General features: G+C 33.0%; 1 long non-coding RNA gene across 1 annotated transcript; it reads left to right on the forward strand.

Annotated features, from left to right (window-relative positions):
- Positions 1-1,647: 1,647 nt before the first annotated feature.
- On the forward strand, positions 1,648-4,429 carry LOC111990379 (uncharacterized). Its single transcript, XR_010629376.1, has 3 exons — positions 1,648-1,795; positions 1,893-1,945; positions 4,154-4,429. It is a non-coding gene; the product is annotated as an uncharacterized LOC111990379 (long non-coding RNA).
- The last annotated feature ends 4,125 nt before the right edge of the window (positions 4,430-8,554 follow it).

Consider the following 8,554-nt stretch of genomic DNA (forward strand, 5'->3'; position numbering starts at 1 on the left):
AAGCATATTCAGGAACGATAAGGATGGGGAAATATCTGAGGGAAAGGCTGCTGCCACCGTATTCAATGCATTGCAACAGCTTTTCTGGCCGCATTTATGTGGAGAAGACCTCTGAACAGTGCATCCTAACCTACCGCCACTCACACAGAGATGAAAAGAAGCTGCCTGACGTGACAGGTACTTGAGCAAGTTTATGGATGGGGAGCACGTGGACGATGGAGATGAGGGTGAGAGTGACTATATAATAGAGGGGAGCACCTGTCAATAGGCCCCCAGAAGAGGAAGGAGAAAAAGGAGAGAAAAGAAAAACGGGAGAGTGTTTCAAACAAACTATCAATGTATTCAAACTGATCAATGCACAGTTGTAATGGTTATGATCCATTGTTATTAATCCCTTGCTAATTCTAGTTCTTTGACCCACACTCTACAAATTAATTGTCTTTGGGTTTACGTCAAGAAACAGGACCCTACAGTATTAATTTTTGTATTTTTTAAAATTGTAGGCGTAGTAGGTGATGTATTGATTTAGCATATTATAAAGTTAATTAATGTGATCTGGAAAAAATTTCATAGAAATTATATGGAAGGATGAAATTGTTACATTTTGAATAAAGGACCAGAGTTTAACTTTTTAAATATACTGGACAAAAAATTAGAGTTTAGGCCAAAATTTTGAAATAAAGAGTATATATCATCATTTTCTCTTAGGAGGGGTTGAACTCTTTGATTATACCATTCTCGCATGCATTATATCCAACTAAATGAAATTTCGAAACTGTCATGTTTCAAAAATATTTGAACTCATAGTAATTTAAGCACTTAATAAAATTAGGTTTCAATTTTCCTCTAAACTTTGTTTGGATTGAAACTTCCTCCAATTCATGACGATTAAATGAACTTCTATGTATATTTTTAATCGCATAAATTAGTTTACATGACAACTCATGTGATTAACACTACATTTTTTTTAGGGTTTAGATGACAACTCAGGCAAATTGCACTTCCTCCAATTTCTCGCAACTTGATTTGATACTAAACTTCATCCATAACTATAAGTATTTTTTTTTTCTTGTAGAAACTTTATCCATAAATTTAATAACTAACTCTTGTAGGAAGTGAAATTTTCCTTTTATAAAATATATTTAAAAATTATCTTCTTTTCATCCTTGAAATATAATATATATTCTACTTTCATCCCCAAAATTTAAAACTTATATTTTTTGTCCTTGAAATTTTAAAATATCATGTGTCTAATATTCATCAACTGTCATTTTGACTGCAAGAGAGGAGTGATTAAGTGAAACCCTTTAAGCAATATTTTAGGGACGGAAATAAAGTATAAACTATATTCTATGGACAAACAAAATGATATATTTTACAATTTTTTTTTTTTTTTTGCTCCTTTGAATTATCATTCAAGTTTTATTTTTGTTTTTTAAAACTTAACAAGTGTGGATGGGAAAAAAAAATTAAGAATATTTTAATTCATAAACAAAAATAAAAATTTTGAAATTTGAGAAAAAAAAATTGAAAGACCCAAAAAAAAAATTACATCAAGTTTGGTTTGGGCCTTGTGTGTGCATCTCAGTTTTTTATTGCTTCTAATGGGCCGTACAGTGCCTCCACCGCCACACAAATACAAATAACAAAACCCCCAGATATTAAATCTTGTGCAGAGTAAACCTAGGGGGAGAGAAAGAAGAAAGATGACCCAGAAAGCAAATCTATTCAAAGGTCAACAGAAGAAGAAATCTGTTCCTCCCAACCGCCATGGCACCTTCTGTCACCCGCAAAGGTAACTAACTATCTAGCTTTACGTGTCTGTGTATTTGTTTATGGAAAAGTCTGGTACTTGACAGTATGTGTATTTGTTTTTTTTTTGGTTTGTGAAGGGAAGAGATTTGTGAAGCCGGCCAAAGTTACCAAGGAGATGGATGTTGATCGTGTATGTCCCATTTTCTATTCACTTTCCAAACACTATTTTTATTTTTTCACAAATTTTTAGGGGTTTCTTTATGTTAGTTATGTTGTGGTTTAGATTAATGGGTTATGTGATGTGAAAGTGCAAATGGGGTCAGCTTAATTATGTAGTTAATGATAATTATGAAGTGGGTCTGAGCAAATCAGCCATTAGCATCTAATATTTATGATTTTGCAGTAACAAATTTGAATTTTTATGAGTGAATTTACAAAACGTTTATGTAGTCGATCGACTCTAGCCTAGTGAAGTTCTTTGTTGGAAATTAGCTTTTAATTCACTGTAAAACAATGGTAAAAAAGGTCATGACTTGACATTGTTTTAATGATGTTATTAAAGTTTTGTTGGAGAGGAAACTGAAGGATGAATTTGTATGCATGCAATTTTGGACCCTTTCTAATTGCAGTAGACCATAAGGTGCACAAGATAGTATATTGCAGTAGACCTTGCCACTTGAGAGATGTGTTTCAAGTAGGGAGGATGTTTAATGAATGGATTAAGTTTGGTGCTTTTCTCTTTTGAAAGGTGGCGAGGAGCCTAGGATGGTCTTTGTGTTCTCATCTTGTTACAAGAAGTGCTGAAATATGATTAGTTAAGGTCTCATGGTAACGATGGCAGAGTTATATTTTGAAGTAGCATCTATAAGAAATTCTGATTTTCTCTTTATCTTTCGGTCCTTAAGAAGATACAAAGCAGTAGTGGGGTTTTTTTTAAGGGTATTATGTAGGATGTTCTGGCATCTCCTAGTCCAGGGTTTGAATCCCCCCACCCCCTCTATAAACATATCATGAAAAAGGGGGCCGGGGTGTCTGAATAGAGTTCCTTCCCCTGTTGATATCAGACAACTGATGTGCTCATCCCTAGTTGGCAGATTCCCTATTTTGCTTGGTATAGTGAATATATAGGATTAGCCTCCCCACCCCCCACCCCCCCCTCTCTTTCCTCCTCCTCACATTGGTTTTTGGGGCATGCTACGTGCATGGTAACCATAGAGAAGTGACATTAATTGGAATTTCTTGATATTTTGGATTTTGAGATGCTATGGGGGTTTGTTGCTTTTCTTGTTCATTTCTGCAAGCATGTTGACTTTCGGTGGGTTTGAGGTGATTCTTCTATGAAAGAATGAAAGATATTTGTTATCATTGTGTAGAAGATACTCTCATTTTGATGAAGCTCAGAGCACATCCAACAATCTTTAGATGCTTTTCACTTCTGTTAGGCTTTTTGCACTTCTTTGGTTCAGCATTTTTTTTATCCTTGCGAATCTGTTGGTGATAGAATCATGCTGTTCCTGTCTTGTCTTAAATCATTCTTTTCTATTTCTGTTTTTGGGTATAAATTATCTTGTTGTTTTAATCTTTGTGAAAGACTAGAGCCATCACCCATTTCAATCCTTTTTAGTGATTCATAATAATCATCAGCATGTTAGTTAAGTTGTCAACTTGTCATCTACTTACTTGAAAAGCGGACTTTGAAGCTAGTTAATCAGTTCAATTCTAGAACTCTTTTAGAAGAGTGTAAAATTAGGATCTTTCATTGTAATTCCTGTGCGCTTAGGCACTTAGGTGTTCATGCCCCTCATGTCTTCACATAATAGACTTTCTAATTGTTTATTGTTGTAATACGTGTTTACTTTTGTTATGTAGAATTTTGTTAATATCATAACTCTGGATGCATTTACATTAAAATGCTCTAAAAATCTAAATCCACTGTGAGTTTTATATACCTTCTTTTCCATTTCTAAGTTGCAAGATGATTATTGGTGGAGCTTTCATTTAATAGGCGTTTTGAAAACTGTAGGCTTTCAACTGGTAGCAACCTTTTGGCTCTCAACTTATTCATTCAGGCTTTGTTTGGGTGACGATACTTAATGAACAGCATTACGTTCGTCCATTTTGTAAAAACATAGCTGCTTCAATGGGTATTGATGTCATGTTCTGTGATTGGCCACTTTTCTCTAGTGTAGCGAGACGCCTTGTTATCATTGGTGTAACCCTATGTTAAAGAACACTGGGTGGGTAATAAATAAATGTGCAATATATATATATATATATAATTGCTAGAGGAAGCCAAATTTGTATCTGCCTGCATTGGAGAGACTAGAATATGTTGTTTTTCTTTCTTTATTTGTTCACATCAGTGATAATATTTTCCTCAGTAACTTGATTATACCAGGAGCTGAGCAAGTTCATTAATTATTGCAATGAGGTGAAAGCAGCCACTGCTGCTAACAGGGAAGGTGGCCAGCTAAGTATTGTCAAACCACCAACAGAGTCGACCAGTGGTGAGAAGAAATAGATGATGATGAGAGCATAGAAAGTATGAATGTAAAAACTAAGGAGTAATAGATTTTGGAAATAGTCATTTTTCGCGTCGCTGTTGATGTTTTGTATGTTACAAGAGGAAATGAGGTTAACTGCTTATGTTTCAAATTCATCTCATCTTTTTGTTGTTCCTTTGTTTCATTTTGCAGGTTGATAATACGTTCTTAGCTTGTTTAATTTCATTGACTACTTCATAGGTTTTACAGTTTTTGGTGCCAATTAATATTTAACGTGATTGAATTTATGAGGAAATCTAAACAGCTTACATGATTGATCAGTAGCAAATGTACTATCACATTGCCATTTGGGACATCCAATTTGTTGATTGAATTGAAAGTGGAACATTGTTTCTTGCTGTCAACCGGACCGTATTGGTCTAAAGGCCTTTGACACATCCAGAATCCATCTATTGGCTCTACATCTCAAAAATATTGAAGCCAAAATCCTTTTCTTCTTATTCTCCAAAATAATAATAATAATAATCCATTTCCTCTTGATTTATATTGTTATACTGGGACTTAACAGTTAACAAGACCATTTTTTTTAATTTGGGATTTTTAGGATGGAAACATAAATGATTTTAAAATTTTGAATTTATTCAAAAATTTTAAAATATGTAAAACTTTTGAATTCTATGTTATTATGTCTTGAATTATTGATGGTAGAACATACTATTTAATATGAAAATTTTATAATATTAGTTTCAAAAAAAAAAAATTAAGAAAAAAATGTCTTGAGCCCATAATCCATTTTTTTTACTTTTCTTTCATGGATAAACTGATAAAGCTCCACCATGGGAAATATCTGAAGGAAAATGATCCTTCTGACCCCCGTTTTCCTGTTTTATAGTCTACTGTAATTTATGTAAGACTACTATATAAGTTAATTGAATTGTGCAAGGATTAAAATCGAGAGGAAGAAGAAAGAGGGGGAAAAAATCAAATAGTGGAGCTGGGAGATGGATGGACTGATAGAGTTACAGAACACTTCATATAAAATCCGGTCTGGTTGCATATTAATTAGCATAACTCATAAAGTTTTTTGTCGTCTAATAATAGATCTAAGGTTTGAATCAGTCTATACCAAAAACCAATTATGTCTTCGCATGATGATAAGAGCAATCATCATGGAATAAACATTATATATTGAAATTCTATTATATCTATCAAAAGTATCACAACACAATTTATCAATCTTAGGATTGTAAAAGAGCCAAGTCTTATTGAGTATTAAAAGTTGAGAATTATATGTTCAAGCTTGGTCATTTTACTTGTTGAAGAAGCTTGAGTTACATGATTAAATGATTCTTTTTTCATATAAAGTTCACTCAATGACTAAATTTTTCTATCCATTCACAAGTCATACTAATAAGTAATAAGTAAATTATAACTAAAATCATATTATTTGAATTAATTAGATAGAATGATTTTCATTTGTAAACTTACAAAAATTAGATTCAATAACCTTGTATTTGCTAATAATATTGTTTAAATTTTACTATGAAATAGATTATTTATATTATTAAAAAATTATAATTAATAATTTGATATTTTATAAGCTTGTTTACAAATATATACAATTCAAAACATACACACACTCATTTCAAAAATAAAAATTTAAATTTCAAAGAATATCTAAAGTTATATATATATATATATAAACATATTATTCTAACGAATAATATTCTGAAAAAAATTAAATGTAAAATTTTTGTACAACTTTCAGTTTTTGTATAAAACCTGACAAAAATAATCGCCCTTGACAAGCTGCCGATTTTATTTCTATAAAACCTAGTCTCCAAGACGTCGTAGCCCCGTCACCTCAAGAACCACTATCTTCCACACTATTTAGTTGGTAGAGATTGTTTTGGATAGATTATTCATTATTTTATATTTTTTTGAGTTTATCTACTTCTTTAAATATATTTTTTTTTTCCCCTTAAATTTTACTTTGATGTATTTTTTAGGTGCTGAAAATTCTACTTCCCTCTGTTACAGCACCTGTAGATGAACCTAGGTCTACTTCTTGGTTATGTCTGCTAAGTGTTTGACAAAAGACCTCTAAGAGAAACTAGTGTTACTCGGTATTTTTGTATCTATGTTAGTTTACAAGCCTTTATAGGTGTTGGGATAATAGTGGCCAGGTCATCATGAGAGGTAAGGTATTTCATAGTTACCTAACCACACAATTCCTTAACTAATATTTATTTTTGCAACGTAGTAAACTCTCACATGCTTTGTTTATAAATAATTCTTTATCATAAATATTCACATGATATGTTATATGTAAATAAATAATCACATGTGTGTGTATCTATATATTGGATAAAAAAACTATAACTTTATTAAGAAAGATCATCTATATTGGCTAAGATTACAGTATTAAGATGCGAAGGAACATCCTTCATCCACATTGAGAACTTGCTAACATGTCTAGCAAGGTTATAACTAGTAGAATTATCCTACTTTATAATATGAGAGAAAAGAACAGCAATAAAGTTTTCAGCTAAACATTTTGCCTCATCAATCAAATGACCATAAGACACCAATGAGACATCCTTACTCTTCAACAGGGACGGAGCCACTGTTGGACTAGGGGAGCCATTGCCTCCCCTAATTTTTTTAAAAAAAATATATTATTATATATATGTGTACTAATTTTAGCAATTTTATTCTATAAAATTACATTTTGTTCCTCTTAAACAAAATCATTGATTCTTGTAAGAGTAATACTATACTTATAAATTTTACAACTTTTTGATTAATATTGATTGTACAAAATCTTTTCCAAGTGTGGGCACAGCCAAAGGGCATGAATTATATTGATTGTACAAAATCTTTTCCAAGTGTCAAGTATCTAATTTTTTCTCTAAAACGTTAATACTAGAAATAAAATTAAAATGGATACTGTGGGGGGTAAAAACCCAAAACTACTTAGTGGGCCTAGGGCCCCATGTTGAGGAGTATTGTATTTCCGAATAGTAATAATTGGTTGGGGCAGAGTCCATCTGAAGGCAGGAAGCCCGGAAGTGGAGGAGGAATATAGTCTAAAGAGGTTACCTTTTGTCCAAAGAGTCCTTACTCCTCGGATACGTTTAGTCTAAACCAAACAAGCATTGGGAGAGTCTGAATGACCTTCCCAGCAATCCCAATGACAAAGATAAACTTTGGGCATGTCAGGGGATGATAAGACAAAGAAATATCTCAAGGAAAAGCTATTGCCACCGTATTTAATGCATTGTAGCATCTTTTCTGGCCGCATTTATGTGGAGAAGACCCCTGAGCAGTGCAACCACACCTACCGCCACTCTCAAAAGTTAGAGAAGATGCTTGATGTGACCCATACTCAAGTAGGTACGCAGATGAGGGACAAGTGGGCGGCAGGGATGATAAGGGATGAGGCTATATAAAGAAGAAGAGCCCCTAAAAGGAGGGAGAGAAAGGGGAGAGAAAAAGAAGGAAACAAAAACTTTACTGTAGCTCTGAGTGTTGTAATAACTATTCATTCAATAAAACATCTCTTCGGACATTCTTTCATTGAGTTTTTCAGGCACTATTTCACGTTATTTCAATCTTAAATGCCTTAGCCAACTATTGTTTAATTCATAACCAACCCAGCTCTTTCGCCCACTCTCTACAAATTCATTGTTCGGGGCTCGTTGGGCCTCTAATCCATACCTTTTGGGCTTGGGCTACAAAAACAGGCCCCACAGATACTATCCTTTGGATCAGTGGTGTGGGGTGCTTAACACTTTCCCCACCCATAATCGAACTTCCGAGTCCAAAATCTTTGGTTCGAGACTTTGGTTTACTTTAATTAATCAATTACCCTTGAATTAGTTTTTAGTTAATTGTATATATAACTAAAAAAAATTAGACAAATAGGTGATCAATCACATCTAATACAAAAGTAATAGTTAGTGGCAACTCGTAAAAATAAAATAAGAAAAAAAAGACTCACACATACACCTTACCCTAAAAACACAAGCATACAAGAGAGTCCGTTGCCAAGGACACAATATGCAACAAACCGAAAGCTCTTTTTAAGTAGTTTTTAGGCATCACCTTTATTTAATGTGGCTTAGCTAGACCAGAATATTTATTTCTATTTTTAAAGCACTTCTCTGAATTAATTTCGAATATGTGGCTACAAGTGAATTGTAACATTAGTTGTAATGGAACATAACTTGCATGATACCCTGTTATTGGATAAGTAAATATAAAAATATATGTGATCAATCCAAATTAGTATA

Source organism: Quercus suber, unplaced genomic scaffold (assembly GCF_002906115.3).
Source record: "Quercus suber isolate HL8 unplaced genomic scaffold, Cork oak 2.0 scaffold_94, whole genome shotgun sequence".
NCBI classification, from domain to species: Eukaryota; Viridiplantae; Streptophyta; class Magnoliopsida; order Fagales; family Fagaceae; genus Quercus; species Quercus suber.